This window comes from Neolamprologus brichardi, chromosome 13 (genome assembly GCF_056152115.1).
Source record: "Neolamprologus brichardi isolate AB-2024 chromosome 13, ASM5615211v1, whole genome shotgun sequence".
Taxonomy (NCBI): domain Eukaryota; kingdom Metazoa; phylum Chordata; class Actinopteri; order Cichliformes; family Cichlidae; genus Neolamprologus; species Neolamprologus brichardi.
The window spans coordinates 15,933,375-15,939,640 of NC_142116.1; positions in this window are offsets into that span (position 1 = coordinate 15,933,375).

Sequence of the window (6,266 nt, forward strand, 5' to 3'; positions counted from 1 at the left end):
TGTAGCTGATAAAAAGAACGTTGCCTTTGACTCCAGGCTGCTGTTTGTAGCGACAGTTCATGTTGTTTATAAGCTCAGTCTGTGCTGTGTCTTTGCTTGTTCGTGATATACGATCTCTCGCTGTCTCTCCGTTGCTGAGAATAGCAACAGGAAGAACTTGAGTTGGTATAGGATGCTCTTTGAGTTTGGTGCAGTGGTCTTGAAATTTGTTTTATGTGTTTTTGTAAATGTCCGTGCATTTGTTTTGATTGAATAACAGAATGGAAAGTAAGTTTTAATACAAAAAGTAGTTCACTCTACTTATTTAATCCTAAAATTAACTCTTAGGTGTGTCTGTGTGATAAAATTATTGTGTCCTGATTAGTTGAAGCTCCAATCACAGTCAGAGTTGTCTGAGTATTTCAGAACAGGGATCTTCTCTACAGTTTGAAAAAGAGTAAGCTGAAGCTTGCTATGTTAAAGTGCCTTGTTTATGTCAAAGGTCAGAAGAGACTAGGAAGACTGCTGCAAGCTGATAGAAGAGTAACTCATAATTGGCATATTTCAGGCTCATAATTGCCTATCATTTAAACACCACAACCTACCTCAGTATTGTTGCCAACCATGTCCGTCCCTGTATTACCAGAGAGTGTTACCAAATCTCAATCTGACCTTTGGGATGTGAGCAGCAACTGTGCGATGCTATCCTGACCAACATGTTAACAGAACCTTGTTGAATCTATGCCATGAACATAGAAGGCCCAGTGCAAGCAAGGTGTGCCTAATAAAGTGTCCAGTGAGTGTATATGTATATTGACTTTTTCTGTCTCCCATGCAGTGCAGAGTGGGCAGTGAACAGAAAGCTGTAGGCAGCATAAAGTTCAAAACTGAACCATGAAGGTTAATCTGACACTGAATATTCAGCTGGTAGGCTGTTTTGTTCACATACCACCCAAACCATAACCTAACCATTGTTTGCATAAAGTTGACAATTTCTATAAACATTAGTCGTTATTTAGCCAAAGAATTGTTCGATGGATGCGTGACTAATGCAAAATTGTCCGTAACTAATCGACCCTTCTTCATTACAACAGTTCAGTAACAGAACAATGAAACATTGAAACATCTGCAACCATCTAACAATGAAACATTAAAAGTTTGTCGCTTACCAAAAATGTCACGGTTGTGGAAGTTTTCCACTTAAATAAAGCCTGCAGATGAGCGGTGAGCAGTAGTTAACATTCTTTAATCAACGCACACAAAGAATAGACAACCAAGCTTGATGAAGTCCCTGCATGACCGCGGGACAGACGGTCAGCAGAGTCTCTCTGAGCCTAGCATGGCTCTCAGTTAAATACCTTCTTCAGGAACAAAAGCCAGTACACAGCTGTTTCACACCTTAAGGTTCACACTCCCCTGATACTTCCCAGAGTCCTCGAAGAGACAAAAGACTGGTCCTCTGGAGTTCCTGTTTCCCCCAACATCCTTACTACACCCCCTACCATTTGTCTTACGTATGAGTGTCAGACATGTTAAAATCCAGTGGCACCAAGGCATTACAATAACGTGATTAATACCTAAGTGAAAGAAATTCCTATACACGGTTTTCTTAAAATTGGTATTAATTTATGAAGAATTGTAACATCAGTTATCAACTAAACAGCTTGATTTCAAATTTTCTTCCTAACTCTCTCCCCTATAAAGACGGCATTTGACAACCTTCCCAGCACCATTAATCATGAGCTTTGACACCTCAGTATGTATCAATAAATATGTGGTTTGATGACCATTTAAATAGTTTTATGGGTTTTTCCAAGGGTAGCTGCACAGGCAGAGACCACTCTCACTAAGTTCAGATGCACACCCAGTCATTTTGTTCAGTAAGCACGCCTGAAATAAGACAGAAACCATCAAAGGGTTGTTCCTTGTGCTTTCAAAGTGCAAAGAGTTACCTATTTATATTTTCAGGAAAATGTGCGGTTCTTCATCATAAATAAGTAAAATGATTCCTGTGCACATCCAGTTTTCAAAGTTTTCAACGATCTAATGAATATTTTTTTCTTTCATCTTTTTTTTTTTTTTTTTGGTGCGCACAGCTTTTTGTATTAGTGTCTATTTGTAAGCATGATTCTGTGAGTATGTGTGTGTGTGTGTGTATAAGAGGTGTACAGTAGATCCATCATAGCCTGCTCATAAGGCCATAAATGAGCGATAACATCCTGATTGACACTGAGGCTTAGTTAAAATCTCAGGAGTGTAGACAGAAGGAGGAGCGGCGAGAGTGGACTGATATTTTCTCAAAGACAGCAGAGGAGTGAAGAAACATCTCAACACCTGCGGGCAAAGGTCAGCCTCACACTAACGAAGCGCAAGCAGCTCTTTCCTTCAGCACAGATCCCCCTTTTTCATCAAACTTTTGCTGGAAGGTTTTAGCTAAGTTTCTTTTGTCTTTCCAAGTTTAAACATTTTTTATTCTTCGGCTGCACAACGCTGTTTTTCTGTTTTATTCCTTCTACCCCCCTCCTGCTCATTCCTTGTTCTCCTTTTTTAAAAAAAAAAAAGGGGGGGGGGGGGGGGGGGGGGTCTGCTTAATCTTTTCCACTATTTCTTTTCTGTCTTAGTCACAGATTGCGAGAATGGAGAGTCGCTTTCCGGCATTGACTGGTTAAAATGTTTATTCCTGCAAATGACAGAAAATCTATATCCTGTGTTTCAGGCATATTTTGACTGGCACCGGTGCCTGGCAAACGGAGTGCACCGGTTACAGTGAAGTTTACAATTGTGTGCTTGCATGTAATGCATGTAATGTGTTATATGTGGAACCCCTCGAGAGAGAGAGAGAGTCTTGGCCTCAGAGAAAAGTCCTGCCTTTAGTGACATTAAAGGATGTTCACGCCTATTTTCCGTTCTTGACATTGGTTTGGGACCGGATTACAAACAAATACACGTTTATTTCAGTTCAATCACAAAAACTGGCATAACAACAGGAACTCAGTTAGGTAAATTAACCCTGGCAGTCCATCCCAAACATCCAACTGTTGGCTGGCACACTGGGGCCTTCCAAACATTTATCCGCATCTGTCCAAATTTCAGGATCACGGTGACTTGCTATTCTGAATGAAAACTCTGTGATGCAATGCACAGAACGACCCAGTGCCCAGTCTTCCTTTCAAAACTCAGACATTTTGTACACAGAGTCCCACCCACGAGGACTCTCTCAGCTTATTGTTTGAACGCCGGATGTTGTAACTGATTTTTAACATTTGTTTTGAGATTCCGGTATGAAAACCGCAGCCCTTCAGGAGCTCTTTGAAGAGTGGAAAGAGGTAAAACACAGTGGAAATGGCAGGATTTGTCTCTGTGTGTTTGGCCACACTTGATTTGCTGTGTACTCTTTAAAGTCGATTTTTCTGTTTTTTTCCTCACCATACTGCTGCCCCGCCTGTTGGCTTTGGCACCAATATCCGCTCGGTTTATTTAACCTCAGTGTGACTGACAGCTCTTGTGTTGTGTTTTCTGCTGGGCCTCCCCCAAGCACAGCCCAGAATGCTACATAAAAACACAATGTGAGAGTGGAAATGTGTGGTTCCAGTTAAAAATGTCACTTAGGATCACATTGTTTAATTGTGAGACAGCGCTTATTACGAGCACTCCTTCTTAGATCTACCGCTAAAGGAAAATAAATGTTCCCGTGTCAGTCCCTGCCCTCCTAATAGCTTTTAAATGAGTCAGGGATGAGATCCCGCCGAGCGCAGAGTTGAAACACAGATAATCGCTGAAAGAAGGAGAGCTGTGAAACACTGCATCTGTTTTCAGCAAACTCGAGGCCAAAAGCAATGATGAGAAAATACACAGAGCAATCGCATGATCGGTGTTGTGAGTTCAAAGCCCTCCAGGGGTCAGTTAGTAGACAAATGATTTGGCTAGGAGAAACAAACAGGTAAGTAAACGGTGCAATGCCTGAAGAAGTTTTGTTTCCTCACATTACACCAGGACTGACGGATGTGCTCCATCGCCTGTGCTGCCGATTACGGGAATTGGAGACTTATTTTTGTTAGTTTGGACCTTTGATGAGTACTAATTACTAAGAATTGCCATTTAACTGATCTGGAGAAACACTCTAATGTTCAGCAGTGTGAGAAGTTTGAGGTAAAAAAAAAAAACCAATCACCTTGTGCTACAGTCACACTAGGGAAAACAGTGATTGCAGAAAATGCAAGAACAAGAACAAAATTACTATGACCGTGTGAAAAAAAAAACTTGCATTCTTGTTACCTTTGAAATAGTTACTTCGAAGATGGGGACCAGTTGCTGTCCTCAAAGTGACTTTGGTGCATCAGGACAGCAGCAAAGCCAGAGTCAGCCTGAGAATCCAGCTAGAATGTCATAAATTTGAAAAGAAGTTCGGAAATTCTTCCAAAATTCCAAAATTCTCCATTTATAAACTAGATTGTAATTATTTGAAAACCTTTGCCAATCTGTCTGAGAGTGACCGCAGTTAGTTGGAGTTGGACCGCGTTTGTTTGGAGACAAGTTGCCTCCCAACAGATGACCTGTGGATCCGCCTTGTGACCTAAATGGTGGAGGGTGATGGACGCTCATTGATTGTTGCAACTACTTGCAAATGATCGCTGAAAGAGGGAAAACATTTTTTATTCCAGCCCCACTGAGATTTTAGGTTATCACAATTTATCCGAAGAGAGGTTGAAGCATAATCGAATACCCAGTGTGTTTTGCTTTGATCTAATGTTGCTATAGTGATGTGGCCCCAAGGTTTCAGCAGTAACTCCTGTGAGTGTATTATCATTAAAATGCAGAGACAAGATTAGAAAAACAGATTTTTAGCCATTACTTATGACTATTGTACTATGTAAGAAAACCTTTTCTAACCCTTTCTTTGCAAATTACCTATTTTGTTCACAAACGGGCTTTTATAATAACCTACAACCTCTTAACAGTCAGCTGCTGATGCCGTTCATGCTCAAGTGGTTGTTCGAGTGCCTTAATCTGTAATGTCACTTACTTATTTTAGTGTGCAGGCTTGGTTAAATTAGTCGGATAAGTTTAAATGAAATGACCTGAGATGTGCTCGGGCAATTACAAGCAGGGTTGATAAAGTTTTAATTTTGATCTCAGGCTGCAATGAACCGGAGTGCACCCTTAATGGAATGAAGCTTGTGCTGGCCTGAGGAGAGTTTGCACATAGCATTATTATACTCATGAAGAAGGCCAGCCTGTTGTTTGCACTAGGGATAAGAGAACATAAGCATACATATTCTCTGGCTGCAGCTAAAAACAAATGACCGCTACAGTGAAAACATCCACATTTATGCAGCTTTTTCCGTTTGCAACCTTCCGTTCCTTTTTTCTTTTTCTATTCATTTTGGTGCAGTACAAATGTTTTCTTAACATATCACTCCATATCTGATCTTCTGTCATTTTCTGGGAAAGCTTCCTAGTGTGTGAACATCGTGCATGTACTGTTTACAGGGCGTTTCGGCATTGGCAAGACTGCGGAAAAATAAGGCACTTTGGAATATGTTTCCATGTGGACAAAATCCCTGCACACAAACCGACTGAGCACATGAACACACACACACTGGACTCCCCTGAAACACACATAAGCGAGCATTTTGTTCCCGGTTTTATTTTGCACAGGGACATCTCTACTCTCAAGTTCATTCCTGCAGAGAGAAAAACAGCTGGAGCCTCTGGGATGTAAATAACGCAATGGCACTGACCATGCCAGATACCACACACACACACACACACAATCACACTCAGCTTCCTCCCTCAGGTTCTTGGATGTTATTCACAGACAATCTCTAGACACATTTTGCAATTTTAAGACTCACAAAATGATTTTTTTTCTAATTACATAGTTTCCCACTAAACACTATGCTCTAAGTGTATCTGATGATATCACGTGTGCATGTTCATCCACTCCATCCAAAAATGTTTTTGCTTCCAGGTACATTTGCAGTGGTTGAGCAACTAATTCATCACAGTGAATAGTTTGCTTTTATTTATTTCCAGTCCTTCCATACATAGAAAAGCTGTGAATGCAAAGACACCCTGCATGTTAGAGTAGATCGAGTAGACACAGTAAATACGGCACACGGCATATTTTAGCATGTACATGTCGACGGGAGTTGCCATTTCTATTTACCAGAATCCTAACTTTTCTCTACTTTCCAATCAGCTGAAATTTTACAACCCACTTCAACACAGCTATAGGAAAAAATATATACTAGATGTCTTTGACACTAGATTGTTTTCAGCACTGT